Source organism: Oncorhynchus nerka, linkage group LG27 (genome assembly GCF_034236695.1).
Source record: "Oncorhynchus nerka isolate Pitt River linkage group LG27, Oner_Uvic_2.0, whole genome shotgun sequence".
Classification (NCBI taxonomy): Eukaryota; Metazoa; Chordata; class Actinopteri; order Salmoniformes; family Salmonidae; genus Oncorhynchus; species Oncorhynchus nerka.
Genome location: NC_088422.1, coordinates 58,311,827 through 58,337,539, shown reverse-complemented (window position 1 = coordinate 58,337,539; position 25,713 = coordinate 58,311,827). Strand labels below are relative to the sequence as shown.

Here is a 25,713-nt window from a genome sequence, read left to right as displayed (position 1 = left end):
TATTGGGAGTGCAGCTAGACAACTGCTTATCATGGTCATCTCAAATAACTAATCAATGTAAAATATATATATATATTAAAACAGCATGCATAATCAGAAGGATAGCTAAATAGCTAAGGCAAATAACACAAGCATTAATTAAGAGTCAGGTGAACCACTGTTCTGTGGTCTGGGGAAATGCATCATCAAGTGAAGTTAGGAGGCTGCAGAATGCACAGAACAAAGCAGCAAGGACTGTTTTAAGGTGGAGATATGGTTCTTGTCTTGTCGTCATACGCAATGTTCTTGGTTGGTCATCAATCAACAAGATAATTGAAAAAAACATGCTTATTTTATTTTATAATATACATCATTTAAAACGGCCAAGTTCTATTCACAACGGTATTCAGTTGGTAAGAGACAGACATTCCGTAAATACTAGGAATAGATTGTCCACCATCTATGCGTTATCCAGACAGAAAAGAGATATAGACAAAATAACATTTCGATTTAGAGCAATACAGAAATTGAATAAATTAACTGAGCAAACTAGAAACCTTTCAATAATAATAATTTTAAAACAATTTAAATATAGTATATAGAAATGTTGTGGGACTATAGTAGATGATTAATCAATATTTTTTAGATTGAGTATTTATTGGGTCATTATGTTAGTATATTATGTATGTTTGTAATAGTGTGTTATATGTGAAAGTGTGTTTGTATTATAAATTGTATTTGAATGTTTAAGGACTCTTGGAAGATTAGTCCAAATGGGGATTAAAGAGATTCAAATCAAATCAAAATCAAAACACACACACCTGGGCAGGTGAGTGCTATGAAGGCCCCAACCATTTCCCTGCTAGTGCAGTATGATCTCCTACATCTATACTTAGTGATTGGGTGGGACGCCAGCCAACGCCGTAGTGCCTTAGTGTAGAGAGATGAGTGATCAAGTGCTGTACAGAGTTTAGATCCGGTATCATGTTCTGTACCACTAGCCTGGCCGTGTGAGAGAATTATGATGATATAGTGGATATAAAGGAAACACACAAAGGCTCTGAGGATGAACTATAGGCACAGGAGTGCGTGTGTGTGTGTGTGGTCCCAGCCTCGGCCTCGGAACAGGGTGATTGATGGTCGAAATGAGCCCTTATTCAAGTGACCAGATTACGCCTGTATCCTGGGGGGGTTGTGTGTGTGTGTGTGTGTGTGTGTGTGTGTGTGTGTGTGTGTGTGTGTGTGGTGATATGGTGGAGCCTCCCTGTGCCTTAACCATTTAAAACAGACACTGATAGCTTAGTCTCCTCCCCTGGTCTTGAATGGTTAACCACCAATGCTAGGTTGCGTTAGCGGCTAACTGATTAAAGCACGTGTTATTAGGTTTGACCTTAGAGGATGAGTTGGCAGTGGGATTCCACGCCCACCTACAGAGTAGTCATTATCTGTGCAAGTGGCAAGGTCACAAACACTGCCTTTTAATAAAATGTATCTTCTTAAATCAGATTTTAAACCTAACCTTTTGCCTAACCTTGAATTAAGACCAGAAAAATCCAAATGTTGTTTTCATAAATGTTTACGATATAGTAATCTATCTAGTTGTACTTACAGGTCGACTTACATTTGTCGTTCGTTATCTCATTCCAGTTGTGTAAAGGTGTTTTTATAATATATTATATTTATGTGAAGTTGGACCCCCCGGTCCAACTTCCCTCACCTCTCGCTCTGACTGGCTTGGGGGTGTGGTGTTCTCTTTGGACCCCTCCTCTTCTAAACCTTACCCCCTCCCCTCTTCACCCCTATCCACCTGGTACTCTTTAGTAAGCAGACAGCCAGGCAGAGGCAGAGCTTTCAGTGAGTGGGAGCATGAGGAGTTAACAGAAGAAGCCCGCATACCAACACTGAGCACCCACCGAGGGACACACACTAGAAGCACACATACGGCATATTCACAGATACTTATACACACACATACACACACACACACAGGCGTGCGCGAGAGACATACTTATGCACACACTTAGGTCTAAGTGTATAGTCATTACACACACACACACACACGCACACCCAAGACAATTAAGGCAGAGTATATGTATGCCAGTTACACTGTTTCTACATATAATATTTGGAACACACACACACACACACACACACATTCTGATCTGAACGCTTCATTCTGATCTTTATCGAGGGGGGGATCTTAACTCACCTGGACACGTTTGTTTGAGGTTGGACGCCCGTCATTAAAGATGTGCGAGGCGAAAAGGTAGGTCCCAATGGTGGGTGAACCAGAAAGTTAGACGAGTGGGGATAAAGGTGTGTGTGTGTGTGTGTGTGTGTGTGTGTGTGTGTGTGTGTGTGTGTGTGTGTGTGTGTGTGACTCTGAGATGTCGTCCTGAGTTGCTGAGCATGTAGCACCTCGACGTTGCCATTACCTGGTTTTTAGTGAGAGTGGCACTTCTGCTGTCGCCAGTTGCAGAGTTAGGGTCTATTTATTGTCCCACTGGGTGGGAACTCTGGGCGTAAAACCCTCACACACAACAAATGGGTCCTTTCTGGTTTAGGCATCGGGAATTCCTTTCCGGAATTGAGTTAATTGAAATGCAATTTGAGCAGAACCCCGGTCAGTAGCCGTATATAACATGAGAGGTGAAGCTCAAATGTTTGCGCCGATGTCGCCGACTAGCTTTCTGCAGTAAAGTCCATAGATACCAGGTTATTCTAGAGATGTTTATGGAATGACAAAATGCTTCTGAGCGGACATACTGTACGAGAGTAGGAGACAAACGCCCCTCTGTGTGGCTGTTATTAGATTGAACCACTTCCTATGGGAGTTATTGGTGTACGAAGTAAGAGACCTGGCCAATTACAGTATCGTCGTCATCCTCCGCCTTCTTGTTCACCTGTTCCCCTCATACAGTGTCTCACCTCTGTGTGTCTCTGAAAAGGGCAAAGGGGACAGGTGGCTTGGAAGAGACTGGTATAATGAGCGGTTGTAGATATGTTGTAGAGAGGTTGTAGATATGTTGTAGAGAGGTTGTAGATATGTGATAGAGAGGTTGTAGATATGTTGTAGAGAGGGTGTAGAGAAGGTATAGAGAAGTTGTAGAGAGGTTGTAGATATGTGATAGATAGGTTGTAGATATGTGGTAGAGAGGTTGTAGATATGTTGTAGAGAGGTTGTAGATATGTTGTAGAGAGGTTGTAGATATGTGATAGAGAGGTTGTAGATATGTTATAGAGAAGTTGTAGATATGATATAGAGAAGTTGTAGATATGATATAGAGAGGTTGTAGATATGTGATAGAGAGGTTGTAGATATGTTATAGAGAGGCTGTAGATATGTTATAGAGAGGTTGTAGAGAAGTTGTAGATATGTGATAGAGAGGTTGTAGATATGTTATAGAGAGGTTGTAGAGAAGTTGTAGATATGTAATAGAGAGGTTGTAGATATGTTATAGAGAGGCTGTAGATATGTTATAGAGAGGTTATGTTATAGAGGGTTATGTTATAGAGAGGTTGAAGTTGTAGATATGTGATAGAGAGGTTGTAGATATGTTATAGAGAGGTTGTAGATATGTTATAGAGAGGTTGTAGATATGTTATAGAGAGGTTGAAGGTTGTAGATATGTGATAGAGGTTGTAGATATGTTATAGAGAGTTTGTAGATATGTTATAGAGAGGTTGATATGTTAGATATGTTATAGAGAGGTTTGAAGAGAAGTTGTAGATATGTGATAGAGGTTGTAGATATGTGATAGAGGTTGTAGATATGTGATAGAGAGGTTGAAGAGGAGTTGTAGATATGTGATAGTGGTTGTAGATATGTGATAGTGGTTGTAGATATGTGATAGAAAGGTTGTAGATATGTTGTAGATATGTGATAGAGGTTGTAGATATGTGATAGAGAGGTTGAAGAGGAGTTGTAGATATGTGATAGAGGTTGTAGATATGTTATAGAGAGGCTGTAGATATGTTATAGAGAGGTTGTAGAGAAGTTGTAGATATGTGATAGAGAGGTTGTAGATATGTTATAGAGAGGTTGTAGAGAAGTTGTAGATATGTGATAGAGAGGTTGTAGATATGTTATAGAGAGGCTGTAGATATGTTATAGAGAGGTTGTAGAGAAGTTGTAGATATGTGATAGAGAGGTTGTAGATATGTTATAGAGAGGTTGTAGATATGTTATAGAGAGGTTGTAGATATGTTATAGAGAGGTTGAAGGTTGTAGATATGTGATAGAGGTTGTAGATATGTTATAGAGAGTTTGTAGATATGTTATAGAGAGGTTGTAGATATGTTATAGAGAGGTTGAAGAGAAGTTGTAGATATGTGATAGAGGTTGTAGATATGTGATAGAGGTTGTAGATATGTGATAGAGAGGTTGAAGAGGAGTTGTAGATATGTGATAGTGGTTGTAGATATGTGATAGTGGTTGTAGATATGTGATAGAGAGGTTGTAGATATGTGATAGAGAGATTGTGGCTATGTTATAGAGAGGTTGTAGATATGTGATAGAGGTTGTAGATATGTTATAGAGAGGTTGAAGAGAAGTTGTAGATATGTGATAGAGGTTGTAGATATGTTATAGAGAGGTTGTAGATATGTTATAGAGGTTGTAGATATGTGATAGAGAGGTTGAAGAGAAGTTGTAGATATGTGATAGAGGTTGTAGATATGTTATAGAGAGGTTGAAGGTAAGTTGTAGATATGTGATAGAGGTTGTAGATATGTGATAGAGAGGTTGTAGATATGTGATAGAGAGGTTGTAGATATGTGATAGAGAGGTTGTAGATATGTTATAGAGAGGTTGTAGATATGTGATATAGAGGTTGTATATATGTTATAGAGGTTGTAGATATGTTATAGAGAGGTTGTAGATATGTGATAGAGGTTGTAGATATGTTATAGAGAGATTGAAGATAAGTTGTAGATATGTGATAGAGGTTGTAGATATGTTATAGAGAGGTTGTAGATATGTGATAGAGAGGTTGTAGATATGTGATAGAGAGGTTGTAGATATGTGATAGAGAGGTTGAAGAGAAGTTGTAGATATGTGATAGAGGTTGTAGATATGTTATAGAGAAGTTAAAGAGAAGTTGTAGATATGTGATAGAGAGGTTGAAGATATGTTATAGAGAGGTTGAAGATATGTTATAGAGAGGTTGAAGATATGTGATAGAGGTTGTAGATATGTTATAGAGAGGTTGTAGATATGTGATAGAGAGGTTGTAGATATGTGATAGAGGTTGAAGATATGTGATAGAGAGGTTGAAGATATGTTATAGATAGGTTGTAGATATGTGATAGAGAGGTTGAAGAGAAGTTGTAGATATGTGATAGAGAGGTTGAAGAGAAGTTGTAGATATGTGATAGAGAGGTTGAAGAGAGGTTGTAGATATGTGATAGAGAAGTTGTAGATATGTGATAGAGAGGTTGAAGAGAAGTTGTAGATATGTGATAGAGAGGTTGTAGATATGTGATAGAGAGGTTAAAGAGAAGTTGTAGATATGTGATAGAGAAGTTGTAGATATGTGATAGAGAGGTTGAAGAGAAGTTGTAGATATGCGATAGAGAGGTTGAAGAGAGGTTGTAGATATGTGATAGAGAAGTTGTAGATATGTGATAGAGAGGTTGAAGAGAGGTTGTAGATATGTGATAGAGAAGTTGTAGATATGTGATAGAGAGGTTGAAGAGAAGTTGTAGATATGTGATAGAGAGGTTTAGAGAGGTTGTAGATATGTGATAGAGAAGTTGTATATATGTGATAGAGAGGTTGAAGAGAAGTTGTAGATATGTGATAGAGAAGTTGTAGATATGTGATAGAGAGGTTGTAGATATGTGATAGAGAAGTTGTAGAGAAGTTGTAGATATGTGATAGAGAAGTTGTAGAGAAGTTGTAGATATGTGATAGAGAAGTTGTAGATATGTGATAGAGAGGTTGAAGAGAAGTTGTAGATATGTGATAGAGAGGTTGAAGAGAGGTTGTAGATATGTGATAGAGAAGTTGTAGAGAAGTTGTAGATATATGATAGAGAAGTTGTAGAGAAGTTGTAGATATGTGATAGAGAAGTTGTAGAGAAGTTGTAGATATGTGATAGAGAAGTTGTAGATATGTGATAGAGAGGTTGAAGAGAAGTTGTAGATATGTGATAGAGGTTGTAGATATGTCATAGAGAAGTTAAAGAGAAGTTGTAGATATGTGATAGAGAGGTTGAAGATATGTTATAGAGAGGTTGAAGATATGTTATAGAGAGGTTGAAGATATGTTATAGAGAGGTTGAAGATATGTGATAGAGGTTGTAGATATGTTATAGAGAGGTTGTAGATATGTGATAGAGAGGTTGTAGATATGTGATAGAGAGGTTGTAGATATGTGATAGAGAGGTTGAAGATATGTGATAGAGGTTGTAGATATGTGATAGAGAGGTTGAAGATATGTTATAGATAGGTTGTAGATATGTGATAGAGAGGTTGAAGAGAAGTTGTAGATATGTGATAGAGAGGTTGAAGAGAAGTTGTAGATATGTGATAGAGAGGTTGAAGAGAGGTTGTAGATATGTGATAGAGAAGTTGTAGATATGTGATAGAGAGGTTGAAGAGAAGTTGTAGATATGTGATAGAGAGGTTGAAGAGAGGTTGTAGATATGTGATAGAGAGGTTGAAGAGAGGTTGTAGATATGTGAGAAGTTGTAGATATGTGATAGAGAGGTTGAAGAGAAGTTGTAGATATGTGATAGAGAGGTTGAAGATATGTGATAGAGAGGTTGAAGAGAAGTTGTAGATATGTGATAGAGAAGTTGTAGATATGTGATAGAGAGGTTGAAGAGAAGTTGTAGATATGCGATAGAGAGGTTGAAGAGAGGTTGTAGATATGTGATAGAGAAGTTGTAGATATGTGATAGAGAGGTTGAAGAGAGGTTGTAGATATGTGATAGAGAAGTTGTAGATATGTGATAGAGAGGTTGAAGAGAAGTTGTAGATATGTGATAGAGAGGTTTAAGAGAGGTTGTAGATATGTGATAGAGAAGTTGTATATATGTGATAGAGAGGTTGAAGAGAAGTTGTAGATATGTGATAGAGAAGTTGTAGATATGTGATAGAGAGGTTGTAGATATGTGATAGAGAAGTTGTAGAGAAGTTGTAGATATGTGATAGAGAAGTTGTAGAGAAGTTGTAGATATGTGATAGAGAAGTTGTAGATATGTGATAGAGAGGTTGAAGAGAAGTTGTAGATATGTGATAGAGAGGTTGAAGAGAGGTTGTAGATATGTGATAGAGAAGTTGTAGAGAAGTTGTAGATATATGATAGAGAAGTTGTAGAGAAGTTGTAGATATGTGATAGAGAAGTTGTAGAGAAGTTGTAGATATGTGATAGAGAAGTTGTAGATATGTGATAGAGAGGTTGAAGAGAAGTTGTAGATATGTGATAGAGGTTGTAGATATGTCATAGAGAAGTTAAAGAGAAGTTGTAGATATGTGATAGAGAGGTTGAAGATATGTTATAGAGAGGTTGAAGATATGTTATAGAGAGGTTGAAGATATGTTATAGAGAGGTTGAAGATATGTGATAGAGGTTGTAGATATGTTATAGAGAGGTTGTAGATATGTGATAGAGAGGTTGTAGATATGTGATAGAGAGGTTGTAGATATGTGATAGAGAGGTTGAAGATATGTGATAGAGGTTGTAGATATGTGATAGAGAGGTTGAAGATATGTTATAGATAGGTTGTAGATATGTGATAGAGAGGTTGAAGAGAAGTTGTAGATATGTGATAGAGAGGTTGAAGAGAAGTTGTAGATATGTGATAGAGAGGTTGAAGAGAGGTTGTAGATATGTGATAGAGAAGTTGTAGATATGTGATAGAGAGGTTGAAGAGAAGTTGTAGATATGTGATAGAGAGGTTGAAGAGAGGTTGTAGATATGTGATAGAGAGGTTGAAGAGAGGTTGTAGATATGTGATAGAGAAGTTGTAGATATGTGATAGAGAGGTTGAAGAGAAGTTGTAGATATGTGATAGAGAGGTTGAAGATATGTGATAGAGAAGTTGTAGAGAAGTTGTAGATATGTGATAGAGAAGTTGTAGATTTGTGATAGAGAAGTTGTAGATATGTGATAGAGAGGTTGAAGAGAAGTTGTAGATATGTGATAGAGAAGTTGTAGATATGTGATAGAGAGGTTGAAGAGAAGTTGTAGATATGTGATAGAGAGGTTGTAGATATGTGATAGAGAGGTTGAGGAGAGGTTGTAGATATGTGATAGAGAAGTTGTAGATAAGTGATAGAGAGGTTGAAGAGAGGTTGTAGATATGTGATAGAGAAGTTGTAGATATGTGATAGAGAGGTTGAAGAGAGGTTGTAGATATGTGATAGAGAGCTTGTAGAAAGGTCATACAAAAAACAAGAGCGTTAAGTGTTCAGGGCAGTGTGTTGATAGAGCCTTTAGTGGGACGTTGACAATGCATCTCTGTGCGTTATTCTGTGTCTTTGCTCCTTCTGCAGTTTGTGTCTTCACCATACACGATATGAAAACAATGGCCTGTCTATGCACAGGCAAAGCGCTATTTTTTACACCACATTGGTTGGTTCAGTTCCTGTGACTCTCCTCAGGATTGGTTATTTTTATTTATTTATTTTACCTTTATTTAACTAGGCACGTCAGTTAAGAACAAATTCTTATTTTCAATGACGGCCTAGGAACAGTGGGTTAAACTGCTTTGTTCAGGGGCAGAACGACAGATTTGTACCTTGTCAGCTCTGGGATTTGAACTTGCAACCTTTCGGTTGCAAGTTCAACACTCTAACCACTAGGCTACGCTGCTCTGACTCCCTGGTATTGTACAGTTAGTATATGTATGAGGTGTACTGTATGTGTACAGCCAGTGGTTGTGTGGAAGGTTTAGTGTCGTCCCTACAACGGAGTTTACCAAACATTAGGAACACCTTCCTAACATTGAGTTTGCAACCCCTCCAACAGCCACAATTCATCGGGGCGTGGACTCAACGGGGTGTCGAAAGCGTTCCACATGGATGCTGGCCCATGTTGACACCAGTGCGTCCCACTGTTATGTCAAGTTGGCTGGATGTCCTTTGGGTGGCAGAGCATTGTTGATACACACGGGAAACTGTTGAGCGGGAAAAACCCAGCAGAGTTGTGAACTGTTAGATATTACTGCACTGTTGGCGCTAGGATCACAAGCTTAGTGAAGCAGGACTTATGTTACGTTACTAAAACGAAAGGCTGGTTAGTTGCCTAAAATAGCCCGCTATTTTCTGTATTTTGGCAATAACCACACTAAATCGTTATTCAGATGACAAAAATGTGACTAAGATTTGATTATATTTGAGTTAAAATGACTAAAACGAGACTGAAATCTGGAAAAAAAAAGAGTGCCAAAATGCACCGGGGAAAACATCTAGGGACTGTAGGGGAAGTACTGGTCTAGCTGCACTGGTGTGTGTGTCTTTGTTCTTCTGTGCATGTGCACAGAGCCCCGGTTGTGTGGAGTTAGTGCCCGGTCCAGTCGGCCAGCAGCCATTTCATCCTGATTGAGGAGACGGGTGCCTGGGACGGACAAACAAGATGGATGTCCTTTCCTCTCCTTGTTGATTTTATTTCGAGCAGGAAGGAACGTCCGTCTCGTTTGTCCAGCCCAGAAAGGGATGGAGTTGTTGGCTTTCTCTGGGGTGTTAGACCAAGGGCTGGTCCAGGCTCTGTTTCCTTCTTCCCGGCTTGAAAGCTGCTGACATGATCAACTGTATTCCGTCAAAAGGGATGTGAAACTAATTGTTGTGTTATTTTTTTATATTTCTTTTTACGTGAGCTTAGACTTTGGAAACCTTGCGTTATCTAATGTTGACCCTTGCCCTTTTCTGTTCTCAGCTACATGACGGACGGCGGTCTGAGTCTGTACACGCGGCGACTCAACCGTCTACCTGACGGCATGGCGGCGGTACGAGAGACCATCCAACGCAACACCTCCACGGGCCAGGGAGACGCTGACAGGTAGGACACGACACACACGCACCCATGCCCACACACGCAGGCACACACACACACACACAGACCATTTCCCTGCATCATTGGGAGATGTCCTTACATTGGGTCAAGTTACAAAATGGTTGAATTTGTGTCCTTGTGACCTTGGAAATAGATAATAACAGGGAAGCAATTTGACCTCTTTCTGGGAGAGAGAGAGAGAAGGAGAGAGGGAGAGAGAGAGAGAGAAGGAGAGAGGGAGAAGGAGAGAGGGAGAAGGAGGGAGAGAGAAGGAGGGAGAGAGAAGGAGGGAGGGGTTTAATGTGGATAATTGACAGCGGGAAATGGATGGAGGCATTACACTACTAAGATAGAGTGTGTGTGGGGGGTGGGGGGGGGGGGGGGGGGGGGAGAGACCGAAAAGGGCTCCTGTATGAAGGAGTCGAACCCCATTGATGTTGTTTCTTTGTTGGGTTGGTAAAGCGAAGTAAGACTGCAGCTAATAACTCCTCTCAATCTGCAGGTGTGAGTGATTTCCTGTTCTTCCATCGTTTGACCTCTGTTTCCCCTCCTTCTCTCATGCTAAGCCCTCACCTCTTCCCCTCTCCTCCCTCACCTCCTAACCCCCAGAGGTGAGGGATAAAAGCGTCCAGTATCTCTCCTCTTCTCACCATGCACTGGCCCATCTTGACCTTTTGACCTTGCCTCGCTACCACCCTGCTCATATCTTTCTCACCTCTGCCCTTCACCTTTCATTAAGGTCTTAGAGAAACCCCTGAAAGATGTGTGTGTGTGTGAGAAAGCTTTTTCATATTGGTTGTTGATGAGAGAGAGAGAAGGTCCTATGGGTCACCTAGAACCCCAGCTATAGATTCATCATGAGGCAGGCGGTGAGGAACAAACACCATTGTGACTACAACTCATTTGCATATCGTTACAACACTGTAGTAAACACAGAAGTAAATCAACAACAGACGAAAATACGCCTTCTGGAGTTGCCCGAGTCCTGACATTACAGTTGTGTGTATTTATAGTATGACATAGAATCAGTAGTGTAAAACGGTGTAGTGTTTATTTTTTACTTTAATCTATCAGGGATGTTATTTTGTTAATAGTGCATTAATACTTGTGCCAGTAGTCTTTCTCTGTTGGTAGTCCCGACTGATCTTCAAAGAGCGTTCCACTCCTTTCTGGGGAAAAAATGCAGAGAGATGGAGGGTTGGAGGAAGGAAAGGAGGGAGGGGGTAGGGGCTACATATGGAGAAGCCCCCCCCCTGAAGGAATGTCTGATAAATGCGGTTACTGGTTTTGGTTTGCATTAATTGGGAGAGATGGAAAGTGGGGGATAACTGCGTTAGCATAATATAGCAGGGCTGAAGTGGCTTAAGGGTAAAGTGTGTGTGTGTGGCGCGGGGGGGGGGGGGGGGCGGGGTCTCAAATGAGATCAGTCTAGTTTAATAGATGACTGGGGGGTTAATGGAGCTGATTTGGGCAGATGGGGAGTTGGATTTGACACCTGAGCATCTCACTATGCCTAGTGTGTGTGTGTTTGTGTCTGCATGTGGCAGCCTGCTTGTGTGTGTGGGTGTGTGTGTGTGTGGGTGTAGTTGCAGTGTAAGTTTCACGAGCCCTGACAGAGAGTCCGCATCAGCTCCTTAGTTGGCAGCTCTGTAACGGGCTGTGGTAGACCACTGGACTGGGGACCTATAAAACAGATCAGCTCCTTAGTTGGCCGCTCTGTAACGGGCTGTGGTAGACCACTGGACTGGAGACCTATAAAACAGATCAGCTCCTTAGTTGGCCGCTCTGTAACGGGCTGTGGTAGACCACTGGACTGGAGACCTATAAAACAGATCAGCTCCTTAGTTGGCCGCTCTGTAACGGGCTGTGGTAGAACACTGGACTGGAGACCTATAAAACAGATCAGCTCCTTAGTTGGCAGCTCTGTAACGGGCTGTGGTAGACCACTAGACTGGAGACCTATAAAACAGATCAGCTCCTTAGTTGGCAGCTCTGTAACGGGCTGTGGTAGACCACTGGACTGGAGACCTATAAAACAGATCAGCTCCTTAGTTGGCCGCTCTGTAACGGGCTGTGGTAGACCACTGGACTGGAGACCTATAAAACAGATCAGCTCCTTAGTTGGCCGCTCTGTAACGGGCTGTGGTAGACCACTGGACTGGACACCTATAAAACAGATCAGCTCCTTAGTTGGCAGCTCTGTAACGGGCTGTGGTAGACCACTGGACTGGAGACCTATAAAACAGATCAGCTCCTTAGTTGGCCGCTCTGTAACGGGCTGTGGTAGACCACTGGACTGGAGACCTATAAAACAGATCAGCTCCTTAGTTGGCCGCTCTGTAACGGGCTGTGGTAGACCACTGGACTGGAGACCTATAAAACAGATCAGCTCCTTAGTTGGCCGCTCTGTAACGGGCTGTGGTAGACCACTGGACTGGAGACCTATAAAACAGATCAGCTCCTTAGTTGGCCGCTCTGTAACGGGCTGTGGTAGACCACTGGACTGGAGACCTATAAAACAGATCAGCTCCTTAGTTGGCCGCTCTGTAACGGGCTGTGGTAGACCACTGGATGGAGACCTATAAAACAGATCAGCTCCTTAGTTGGCCGCTCTGTAACGGACTGTGGTAGACCACTGGACTGGAGACCTATAAAACAGATCAGCTCCTTAGTTGGCCGCTCTGTAACGGGCTGTGGTAGACCACTGGACTGGAGACCTATAAAACAGATCAGCTCCTTAGTTGGCCGCTCTGTAACGGCTGTGGTAGACCACTGGACTGGAGACCTATAAAACAGATCAGCTCCTTAGTTGGCCGCTCTGTAACGGGCTGTGGTAGACCACTGGACTGGAGACCTATAAAACAGATCAGCTCCTTAGTTGGCCGCTCTGTAACGGGCTGTGGTAGACCACTGGACTGGAGACCTATAAAACAGATCAGCTCCTTAGTTGGCCGCTCTGTAACGGGCTGTGGTAGACCACTGGACTGGAGACCTATAAAACAGATCAGCTCCTTAGTTGGCCGCTCTGTAACGGGCTGTGGTAGACCACTGGACTGGAGACCTATAAAACAGATCAGCTCCTTAGTAGGCAGCTCTGTAACGGGCTGTGGTAGACCACTGGACTGGAGACCTATAAAACAGATCAGCTCCTTAGTTGGCCGCTCTGTAACGGGCTGTGGTAGACCACTGGACTGGAGACCTATAAAACAGATCAGCTCCTTAGTAGGCAGCTCTGTAACGGGCTGTGGTAGACCACTGGACTGGAGACCTATAAAACAGATCAGCTCCTTAGTTGGCCGCTCTGTAACGGGCTGTGGTAGACCACTGGACTGGAGACCTATAAAACAGATCAGCTCCTTAGTTGGCCGCTCTGTAACGGGCTGTGGTAGACCACTGGACTGGAGACCTATAAAACAGATCAGCTCATTAGTTGGCCGCTCTGTAACGGGCTGTGGTAGAACACTGGACTGGAGACCTATAAAACAGATCAGCTCCTTAGTTGGCAGCTCTGTAACGGGCTGTGGTAGACCACTAGACTGGAGACCTATAAAACAGATCAGCTTTTAACGTCTTTATGATGCTGCTATGAATACCAGCTTCTTTGTCTGCCGTTATGGGCCAGTCAGCGATAGGGTTGGGGGTTGGGGTGTCAAATATCACCATGGCAATGGGATAAAAGCCTTGTGACCTCTGGCTAAGGGGTCACGGGCTTCAAAGTGTCATAGTGCACAGGGGGGGTTTGGAAAATTCTCCTAAAGACAGGAGATTCTGACTCAAGAACTAGAGTATTTACTGCAGTGGACTCCAACCCTGGTTCTGGAGAGCTACAGATGTGCAGGCTTTTGTTTCAGCCCAGCACTAACACGAATGATTCAAACTCGTCGAGGCACTGATGAATGCTGTCGTTGACAACGTGAATCCGGTGTTTCATTACTGAGTTGGAGCAAAAGCCGGTATATTCTGTAGCTCGCCAGGAATGCGCCGGTTTTTGTGAGAATATGATTTTGTATTGTGATTCCTGATAAAGGAACAACAACACCTCAAATCAGAAGGAGGCGAAGGGACAGTCACTACAACTGCCACTGTTTTGACTCTCAAATGTATGCAAATAAGAGCCACTGTCGCCACCAAAGACTCCCTTTTAGTTACGGGACTACACAGACCCGTAGCGACAACAGACTGAGAGTGTCAGATCGGAGGAATGTGTTTGTGTCTTTCCGCTCTCATTTCATTTCGCGGCCAGAGAACGAGGAAGTAACGCGACTGTGACAATCCGTCCGCTGATTTCAATTCCTTTTGTCCAACCAGACAAAGAGACACTCTTTTCTGCAGTGTGTATGTGTGTGACACTCTTTTCTGTGGTGTGTGTGTGTGTGTGTGTGTGTGTGTGTGTGTGTGTGTGTGTGTGTGTGTGCAGCCTAAGGAGTTACAGTTATTTACAGCACCCTCTCAACACCCCAGCCCCCTGAAGCCCACAGCAACCCCAATGCCCATTTCCGTACCTGTCTGGACTTGACTAGGCCTCTCGGGCAATTGAGAAGTAGGGAGGTTCTCTGGTAAAGGTTACACCTGGCAGTAAAACGGATGGACAGAATCGCTTCCTCTCTCGCTCTCCCTCGTTCTCTCTTCCTCTCTTTTCGCTCTCCTTAGAGGAATCTTCGTTCTCCCTTTTGCTCTCCCTCCTCTTTCCTCTGTCTCTCCCTCCACTTTCCTCTGTCTCTCCCTCCTCTTTCCTCTGTCTCTCCCTCCTCTTTCCTCGGTCTCCCCCTCCTCTTTCCTCGGTCTCTCCCTCCTCTTTCCTCTGTCTCTCCCTCCTCTTTCCTCTGTCTCTCCCTCCTCTTTCCTCAGTCTCTCCCTCCTCTTTCCTCGGTCTCCCCCTCCTCTTTCCTCGGTCTCCCCCTCCTCTTTCCTCGGTCTCTCCCTCCTCTTTCCTCGGTCTCTCCCTCCTCTTTCCTCTGTCTCTCCCTCCTCTTTCCTCTGTCTCTCCCTCCTCTTTCCTCTGTCTCTCCCTCCTCTTTCCTCTGTCTCTCCCTCCTCTTTCCTCTGTCTCTCCCTCCTCTTTCCTCGGTCTCTCCTTCCTCTTTCCTCGGTCTCTCCTTCCTCTTTCCTCGGTCTCTCCTTCCTCTTTCCTCGGTCTCTCCTTCCTCTTTCCTCTGTCTCTCCCTCCTCTTTCCTCGGTCTCTCTTTCCTCTGTCTCCCCCTCTTTCCTCTGTCTCTCCTCTCTTTCTCTCTCTCTCTCCCTCCTCTTTCCTCTGTCTCTCCTCTCTCTCTCTCGTGTGGTGTCTGTTTCGCTCTCTCCAGCGAAGAGGATGCTGTGGTTTTGCTCCGGGCTCTAAACATGTACAATCTTTTCTCATTTCTCTCCCTCTCTCCTCTTCTTCATTTCATGAACCACCGATCAGGTTTCTCTGATAACCAGGGAGGCCTTTTTGCGTGCTAATACACTGTGCGCGCGTGTGTGTTAAACCCAGTGCCCCCAAATAACATTTCTCTGTGTCTCGTGCTTAGACTGTTCACGTAACGTCGCAAACTAGGATCAGATCCGATATCAAACCTCCAAAGTATTCCGGGGGTGTTAATTTTGAGAGTCTCATGATTCCGGCAGCACGTGGGCTCTGGTCTGGAATACCAGGAGTGTTTGGATAGTGAGGCAAGAGGAGAAGATGGGTTTGTTACTGGCCTAATGCTATCCTAATGCTATCCTAATGCTATCCCAATGCTATCCCAATGCTATCCTAATGCTATCCCAATGCTATCATCGGTGTGTCTTTGTGTCTGGGTGTGGTTGTTATCCGTGGTATTTGCACCTGATGGCGCTGCTACTGACAGTTTTCTACATTCTGTGTTTATCTATGGTTGGAGTAGTGAATATCGGACACGGCAAAGTCTGTAGTCAGTGTTTTCTGAAGCACTTACTTTGGTTTGATTGGTTTGATTAGCTTGATTAGTTTGATTGTTTTGATTAGCTTGATTGGTTTGATTAGTTTGATTGATTGGTTTGATTGATTGATTGGTTGGTTTGATTGATTTGATTGATTGATTGGATTGATTGGTTAGTTTGGTTTGACTAGCTTGATTCGTTTGATTGTTTGATTGGTTTGATTAGTTTAATTGTTTGAATGGATTGATTGGTTTTGATTGATTGGTTTGATTAGTTTAATTGTTTGATTAGTTTGATTGGTTTGATTGATTTGATTGGTTTGATTCGTTTAATTGTTTGATTAGTTTGATTGGTTTGATTGATTTGATTGGTTTGATTAGTTTAATTGTTTGATTGGTTTGATTGGTTTAATTGGTTTAATGGTTTAATGGTTTGATTGGTTTGATGCTTTGATTGGTTTGATTAGTTTGATTGGTTTAATGGTTTGATTGGTTTGACTGGTTTGATTAGTTTGATTAGTTTGACTGGTTTGATTGGTTTAATTAGTTTGACTGGTTTGATTGGTTTGATTAGTTTGATTAGTTAGACTGGTTTGATTAGTTTGACTGATTTGATTGGTTTAATTAGTTTGACTGGTTTGATTGGTTTGATTAGTTTGATTAGTTAGACTGGTTTGATTAGTTTGATTGGTTTGACTGGTTTGATTAGTTTGATTTGTTTGATTAGTTTGACTGGTTTGATTAGTTTGATTAGTTTGACTGGTTTGATTGGTTTTATTCGTTTGATTCGTTTGACTGGTTTGACTGGATTTATTCGTTTTATTTGTTTGATTCGTTTGACTGGTTTGATTAGTTTGACTGGTTTGATTGGTTTGATTGGTTTTATTTGTTTGATTGGTTTGACTGGTTTGACTGGATTGATTTGTTTGACTGGTTTGATTCGTTTGACTGGTTTGATTGGTTTGATTAGTTTGACTGGTTTGATTCGTTTGACTGGTTTGTCTGGTTTGATTCGTTTGACTGGTTTGTCTGGTTTGATTAGTTTGATTAGTTTGACTGGTTTGATTCGTTTGACTGGTTTGTCTGGTTTGATTCGTTTGACTGGTTTGTCTGGTTTGATTCGTTTGATTAGTTTGACTGGTTTGATTGGTTTGATTAGTTTGATTGGTTTGATTAGTTTGACTGGTTTGATTCGTTTGACTGGTTTGATTCGTTTGACTGGTTTGATTAGTTTGTGGTTTGATTAGTTTGACTGGTTTGATTGGTTTGATTAGTTTGACTGGTTTGATTGGTTTGATTAGTTTGTGGTTTGACTGGTTTGATTAGTTTGTGGTTTGATTAGTTTGACTGGTTTGATTGGTTTGATTAGTTTGACTGGTTTGATAAGTTTGATTCGTTTGACTGGTTTGATTCGTTTGACTGGTTTGATTCGTTTGTCTGGTTTGATTGGTTTGATTAGTTTGACTGGTTTGATTGGTTTGATTAGTGTGACTGGTTTGATAAGTTTGATTCGTTTGACTGGTTTGATTCGTTTGTCTGGTTTGATTGGTTTGATTAGTGTGACTGGTTTGATTAGTTTGTCTGGTTTGATTCGTTTGTCTGGTTTGATTGGTTTGATTAGTTTGACTGGTTTGATTGGTTTGATTAGTGTGACTGGTTTGATTAGTTTGTCTGGTTTGATTGGTTTGATTAGTTTGACTGGTTTGATTAGTGTGACTGGTTTGATAAGTTTGTCTGGTTTGATTGGTTTGATTAGTGTGACTGGTTTGATAAGTTTGATTCGTTTGACTGGTTTGATTCGTTTGTCTGGTTTGATTGGTTTGATTAGTGTGACTGGTTTGATTAGTTTGTCTGGTTTGATTCGTTTGACTGGTTTGATTAGTTTGATTGGTTTGACTGGTTTGATTGGTTTTATTTGTTTGATTGGTTTGACTGGATTGATTGGTTTGACTGGTTTGATTAGTTTGACTGGTTTGATTAGTTTGACTGGATTGATTTGTTTGACTGGTTTGATTGGTTTGTGGTTTGATTGGTTTGATTAGTTTGACTGGTTTGACTGGTTTGATTGGTTTGATTAGTTTGACTGGTTTCATAAGTTTGATTCGTTTGACTGGTTTGATTCGTTTGACTGGTTTGATTCGTTTGTCTGGTTTGATTCGTTTGTCTGTTTTGATTCGTTTGTCTGGTTTGATTGGTTTGATTGGTTTGATTAGTTTGTCTGGTTTGATTCATTTGACTGGTTTGATTAGTTTGATTGGTTTGATTGGTTTGATTAGGTTGATTGGTTTGATTGGTTTGATTGGTTTGATTAGTTTGATTAGTTTGTCTGGTTTGATTCATTTGACTAGTTTGATTAGTTTGATTGGTTTGATTGGTTTGATTAGTTTGACTGGTTTGATTAGTTTGACTGGTTTGATTGGTTTGATTGGTTTGATACGTTTGACTGGTTTGATTAGTTTGACTGGTTTGATTCGTTTGACTGGTTTGATTAGTTTGTGGTTTGATTAGTTTGACTGGTTTGATTAGTTTGACTGGTTTGATTGGTTTGATTAGTTTGACTGGTTTGATTCGTTTGACTGGTTTGACTGGTTTGATTAGTTTGTGGTTTGACTGGTTTGATTAGTTTGTGGTTTGATTAGTTTGACTGGTTTGATTGGTTTGATTGGTTTGATTAGTTTGACTGGTTTGATAAGTTTGATTCGTTTGACTGGTTTGATTCGTTTGACTGGTTTGATTCGTTTGTCTGGTTTGATTGGTTTGATTAGTTTGACTGGTTTGATTGGTTTGATTAGTGTGACTGGTTTGATAAGTTTGTCGTTTGACTGGTTTGATTCGTTTGTCTGGTTTGATTGGTTTGATTTGTGACTGGTTTGATTAGTTTGTCTGGTTTGATTCGTTTGACTGGTTTGATTAGTTTGATTGGTTTGACTGGTTTGATTGGTTTTATTTGTTTGATTCGTTTGACTGGATTGATTGGTTTGACTGGATTGATTGGTTTGACTGGTTTGATTAGTTTGACTGGTTTGACTGGTTTGATTCGTTTGTGGTTTGATTGGTTTGATTAGTTTGACTGGTTTGACTGGTTTGATTAGTTTGACTGGTTTCATAAGTTTGATTCGTTTGACTGGTTTGATTAGTTTGACTGGTTTGATTCGTTTGTCTGGTTTGATTGGTTTGATTAGTTTGACTGGTTTGATTAGTTTGACTGGTTTGATTGGTTTGATTGGTTTGATACGTTTGACTGGTTTGATTAGTTTGACTGGTTTGATTCGTTTGACTGGTTTGATTAGTTTGTGGTTTGATTAGTTTGACTGGTTTGATTAGTTTGACTGGTTTGATTGGTTTGATTAGTTTGACTGGTTTGATTCGTTTGACTGGTTTGACTGGTTTGATTAGTTTGTGGTTTGACTGGTTTGATTAGTTTGTGGTTTGATTAGTTTGACTGGTTTGATTGGTTTGATTGGTTTGATTAGTTTGACTGGTTTGATAAGTTTGATTCGTTTGACTGGTTTGATTCGTTTGACTGGTTTGATTCGTTTGTCTGGTTTGATTGGTTTGATTAGTTTGACTGGTTTGATTGGTTTGATTAGTGTGACTGGTTTGATAAGTTTGATTCGTTTGACTGGTTTGATTCGTTTGTCTGGTTTGATTGGTTTGATTAGTGTGACTGGTTTGATTAGTTTGTCTGGTTTGATTCGTTTGACTGGTTTGATTAGTTTGTGGTTTGACTGGTTTGATTAGTTTGTGGTTTGATTAGTTTGACTGGTTTGATTGGTTTGATTAGTTTGACTGGTTTGATAAGTTTGATTCGTTTGACTGGTTTGATTCGTTTGACTGGTTTGATTCGTTTGTCTGGTTTGATTGGTTTGATTAGTTTGAATGGTTTGATTGGTTTGATTAGTGTGACTGGTTTGATAAGTTTGATTCGTTTGACTGGTTTGATTCGTTTGTCTGGTTTGATTGGTTTGATTAGTGTGACTGGTTTGATTAGTTTGTCTGGTTTGATTCGTTTGTCTGGTTTGATTGGTTTGATTAGTTTGACTGGTTTGATTGGTTTGATTAGTGTGACTGGTTTGATTAGTTTGTCTGGTTTGATTGGTTTGATTAGTTTGACTGGTTTGATTAGTGTGACTGGTTTGATAAGTTTGTCTGGTTTGATTGGTTTGATTAGTGTGACTGGTTTGATAAGTTTGATTCGTTTGACTGGTTTGATTCGTTTGTCTGGTTTGATTGGTTTGATTAGTGTGACTGGTTTGATTAGTTTGTCTGGTTTGATTCGTTTGACTGGTTTGATTAGTTTGATTGGTTTGACTGGTTTGATTGGTTTTATTTGTTTGATTGGTTTGACTGGATTGATTGGTTTGACTGGTTTGATTAGTTTGACTGGTTTGATTAGTTTGACTGGATTGATTTGTTTGACTGGTTTGATTGGTTTGTGGTTTGATTGGTTTGATTAGTTTGACTGGTTTGACTGGTTTGATTGGTTTGATTAGTTTGACTGGTTTCATAAGTTTGATTCGTTTGACTGGTTTGATTCGTTTGACTGGTTTGATTCGTTTGTCTGGTTTGATTCGTTTGTCTGTTTTGATTCGTTTGTCTGGTTTGATTGGTTTGATTGGTTTGATTAGTTTGTCTGGTTTGATTCATTTGACTAGTTTGATTAGTTTGATTGGTTTGATTGGTTTGATTAGGTTGATTGGTTTGATTGGTTTGATTGGTTTGATTAGTTTGATTAGTTTGTCTGGTTTGATTCATTTGACTAGTTTGATTAGTTTGATTGGTTTGATTGGTTTGATTGGTTTGATTAGTTTGACTGGTTTGATTAGTTTGACTGGTTTGATTGGTTTGATTGGTTTGATACGTTTGACTGGTTTGATTAGTTTGACTGGTTTGATTCGTTTGACTGGTTTGATTAGTTTGTGGTTTGATTAGTTTGACTGGTTTGATTAGTTTGACTGGTTTGATTGGTTTGATTAGTTTGACTGGTTTGATTCGTTTGACTGGTTTGACTGGTTTGATTAGTTTGTGGTTTGACTGGTTTGATTAGTTTGTGGTTTGATTAGTTTGACTGGTTTGATTGGTTTGATTGGTTTGATTAGTTTGACTGGTTTGATAAGTTTGATTCGTTTGACTGGTTTGATTCGTTTGACTGGTTTGATTCGTTTGTCTGGTTTGATTGGTTTGATTAGTTTGACTGGTTTGATTGGTTTGATTAGTGTGACTGGTTTGATAAGTTTGATTCGTTTGACTGGTTTGATTCGTTTGTCTGGTTTGATTGGTTTGATTAGTGTGACTGGTTTGATTAGTTTGTCTGGTTTGATTCGTTTGACTGGTTTGATTAGTTTGATTGGTTTGACTGGTTTGATTGGTTTTATTTGTTTGATTCGTTTGACTGGATTGATTGGTTTGACTGGATTGATTGGTTTGACTGGTTTGATTAGTTTGACTGGTTTGACTGGTTTGATTCGTTTGTGGTTTGATTGGTTTGATTAGTTTGACTGGTTTGACTGGTTTGATTGGTTTGATTAGTTTGACTGGTTTCATAAGTTTGATTCGTTTGACTGGTTTGATTCATTTGACTGGTTTGATTGGTTTGACTGGTTTGATTGGTTTGTCTGGTTTGATTGGTTTGTCTGGTTTGATTGGTTTGTCTGGTTTGATTGGTTTGATTGGTTTGATTAGTTTGATTAGTTTGACTGGTTTGATTGGTTTGATTAGTTTGTCTGGTTTGATTCATTTGACTAGTTTGATTAGTTTGATTGGTTTGATTAGGTTGATTGGTTTGATTAGTTTGACTGGTTTGATTGGTTTGATTGGTTTGACTGGTTTGATTGGTTTGATTAGTTTGATTAGTTTGATTGGTTTGATTAGTTTGATTAGTTTGTCTGGTTTGATTCATTTGACTAGTTTGATTAGTTTGATTGGTTTGATTAGGTTGATTGGTTTGATTAGTTTGACTGGTTTGATTAGTTTGACTGGTTTGATTAGTTTGATTAGTTTGATTGGTTTGATACGTTTGATACGTTTGACTGGTTTGATTAGTTTGACTGGTTTGATTAGTTTGATTTGTTTGATTAGTTTGATACGTTTGACTGGTTTGATTAGTTTGATTGGTTTGATACGTTTGATACGTTTGACTGGTTTGATTAGTTTGATTGGTTTGATACGTTTGATACGTTTGACTGGTTTGATTAGTTTGATTGGTTTGATACGTTTGACTGGTTTGATTAGTTTGATTAGTTTGATTGGTTTGATACGTTTGACTGGTTTGATTAGTTTGATTAGTTTGATTAGTTTGATTGGTTTGATACGTTTGACTGGTTTGATTAGTTTGATTAGTTTGATTAGTTTGATTGGTTTGATACGTTTGACTGGTTTGATTAGTTTGATTAGTTTGATTAGTTTGATTGGTTTGATACGTTTGACTGGTTTGATTAGTTTGATTAGTTTGATTGGTTTGATACGTTTGACTGGTTTGATTAGCTGATGAATGGATAAAGGATCACTCACACATTTTGTCTGCTTCAAGGCTACTCTCTGGCTCTCTCTTCCGCAGTCTCTCTCACACACACACACACACACACACACACACACACACACACACACACACACACACACACACACGTCTTGATTTATACATGTAACGCAAAATGCTATAAATCCCCTTTAGCCATGTTTTATGCAAGAGCAGCACGTTCCTGTTTCCCCTGTGACGTGTCTTTGTCATCACATATAACGCTGCTCTGAAACGCTCGCGGCATACTAGAGCAGTCTCAACATCATAGTACACGCACACACACACACACACACACACACACACACAGACGCACGCATTCATACACACACACACCAGAGCAGTCTCAACATCATAGTCCACGCGCACACACACACACACACACAGACGCACGCATTCATACACACCAGAGCAGTCTCAACCCCGCGGTCGATAAGACGACAGGAGTCTAAACTCCACACAGTGTGTGATATCTGGAGCTTCACTTTGAACATTGAGCTTTCAGCTGAACTATTTGCCCAAGTCACTGATTCCCCCCCCCAAACACACACGCACGTACCCCAGCTGCGGAAGTGCCCCTGAACTCCTGAGCACACACACCCTGGCCTTCTCCGGTGTGTGGGAGGGTATGGGATTAGACCAGGTCATAGGTCATAATTCAGATAGAGAGAGACTCCTAGGAGAGTGTACTGATGTAGTTGTAGCCATGGATACTGGTGCATCTATGGACCCCCTCTTCCCCCTGGGCTTTCCCTCTGTCAGAAAGAGAAAGAGAGAGAGAGAGAGAGAGAGAGAGAGAGAGAGAGAGAGAGAGAGAGAGAGAGAGAGAGAGAGGATACAACTGGGACAAAGAGGGAGAAATATAGCGAAGGAAACTTAAATTGACAAAAAGAGAAGGGAAAGATAGACAATAGGATTTAACAAGTTGTCGTGGAGGAGGAGAATCTGAGACGTGTGTGTGTGTGTGTGTGTATGTGTGAGCGAGATAGAGACTCCTAGGAGAGTGTACTGATGTAGTTGTAGCCATGGATACTGGTGCATCTATGGACCCTTTCTTCCCCCTGGGTTTTCCCTCTGTCACCAGCACACCTGCCTCGCCCCTGGACACACACACACATAGAGGGTGTGGTTCTTACACACAGGGAGAGTGAGGACGTTTTCAGTTCTCCTTCGCTCTCTCTCTCTCGCACACACACACACTCTGTTGTAATGGTCTATGCCTTTGTCTCCGGCTGGCTGACTGTTATTGGATTAGTGCTCAGGGAAGTGGTGTTGAGCCTTGCTGTGCCACAGAGAGTGGCAGGGATCTCAGCCCTGGGACATACTGACTGCCTGCCATCAGGCCACTGCATCACAGTGGCTGTCTTCTATTTGGAAGTGTGATCAGAAGAGTGTAGAGAGAGAGAGAGAGAGAGAGAGAGAGAGAGTGGGGAAGAAAAAAAATCTAACTTCCATCCACTGCCATGTGGATATTGGTTCTGAGTAACAGACCGTGTTGGACAACCTGAACTGGTTGGTTTGGGATTCTGCTGTGAGGGGTTGCTGAGCCCCTCCTGCCCCCTCGGCCTGCGTAACGTGGTAAAGGGTAAGTGATACCCCCTCTCCCTCACGGGGGGGTTTGATAGACATTTTGTTGAAGGGGGGGTAAAAATGTGCGGAGTGGTGGGACCCAAGATCAGATCAAATCAAATCAAATTGTATTTGTCACATACACATGGTTAGCAGATGTTAATGCGAGTGTAGCGAAATGCTTGTGCTTCTAGTTCTGACAATGCAGAAATAACCAACAAGTAATCTAACTAACAATTCCAAAACTACTGTCTTATACACACAAGTGTAAGGGGATAAAGAATATGTACATAAAGATATATGAATGAGTGATGGTACAGAGCAGCATAGGCAAGATACAGTAAATGGTATCGAGTACAGTATATACATATGAGATGAGTATGTAAACAAAGTGGCATAGTTAAAGTGGCTAGTGATACATGTATTACATAAAGATGCAGTAGATGATATAGAGTACAGTATATACGTATACATATGAGATGAATAATGTAGGGTATGTAAACATTATATTAGGTAGCATTGTTTAAAGTGGCTAGTGATATATTTTACATCAGTTCCCATCAATTCCCATTATTAAAGTGGCTGGAGTTGAGTCAGTGTGTTGGCAGCAGCCACTCAATGTTAGTGGTGGCTGTTTAACAGTCTGATGGCCTTGAGATAGAAGCTGTTTTTCAGTCTCTCGGTCCCAGCTTTGATGCACCTGTACTGACCTCGCCTTCTGGATGATAGCGGGGTGAACAGGCAGTGGCTCGGGTGGTTGTTGTCCTTGATGATCTTTATGGCCGGATTAATGTTTTTAACAGGATTAATGTGATTCTCCACACTTAGTACACACAAACACACACGTACAGACACGTACACACACAGACACCTTGTGTCCCCTTTAGCCAGTTAAAGTGAGGACTGGAGAAATGAGATGAGGTAGTTCACAGTGTGTTTATGGTCTGGTGTGTGTGTGTATGGTCTGGTGTGTATGGTCTGGTGTGTGTGTGTATGTATGGTCTGGTGTGTGTGTGTATGTATGGTCTGGTGTGTGTGTGTGTGGTCTGGTGTGTGTGGTCTGGTGTGTGTGTGTGTATGGTCTGGTGTGTGTGTGTATGGTCTGGTGTGTGTGTGTGTGTGGTCTGGTGTGTGTGTGTGGTCTGGTGTGTGTGGTCTGGTGTGTGTGTGTGTATGGTCTGGTGTGTGTGTGTGTATGGTCTGGTGTGTGTGTGTATGGTCTGTGTGTGTGTGTGTATGGTCTGGTGTGTGTATGGTCTGGTGTGTGTGTGTGTCTTCTGTCAATGTGAAATTCCACACTTGTATGTCTGCCTCCCACTGGGTCCTTTCGATCAGTGTGTGTGCGGTTTGTGATCGTGTGTGCGTGTCTGCGTGCAGCGGTGTGTCTCCCACATCTGTATTGGGCGTATTCCTTTTATGGATCAGGGTAAGTCGGTTGACTCATAGCAGAGAGAGCGAGAGAAAGGGATGTTTGTGTGAGAATGTAACATGCGTTTCGTGTCGTTTTTAGGTCATGTTTGTGTCACACGTAAAATGTGTTTACTCAAGCTCGAAAGATGAGAAATGAGGCTAGGGTGAGTAAGAGAAAGAGAGAATCAAAGAGAGACTAGAGGAAGAGGTGCATTCCTGACCCTGCAGTCCAGTCGTCGTGTCGCTTCTCTGCGCTGCGGGATCAGCTGTGTCATTTAGCCACCACACAACTCCGGAGAAGGAATACACTGAGTCCTGTCCCGTCCGAGATCCTCTCCACCGCTCCTTTACCCTCTCTCTT

General features: G+C 41.2%; 1 pseudogene; it reads left to right on the top strand.

Moving 5' to 3' along the window:
• LOC115112045 (neuron navigator 2-like) overlaps positions 1–25,713 on the top strand; it is a 134,859-nt pseudogene that overhangs the window by 63,221 nt on the left and 45,925 nt on the right.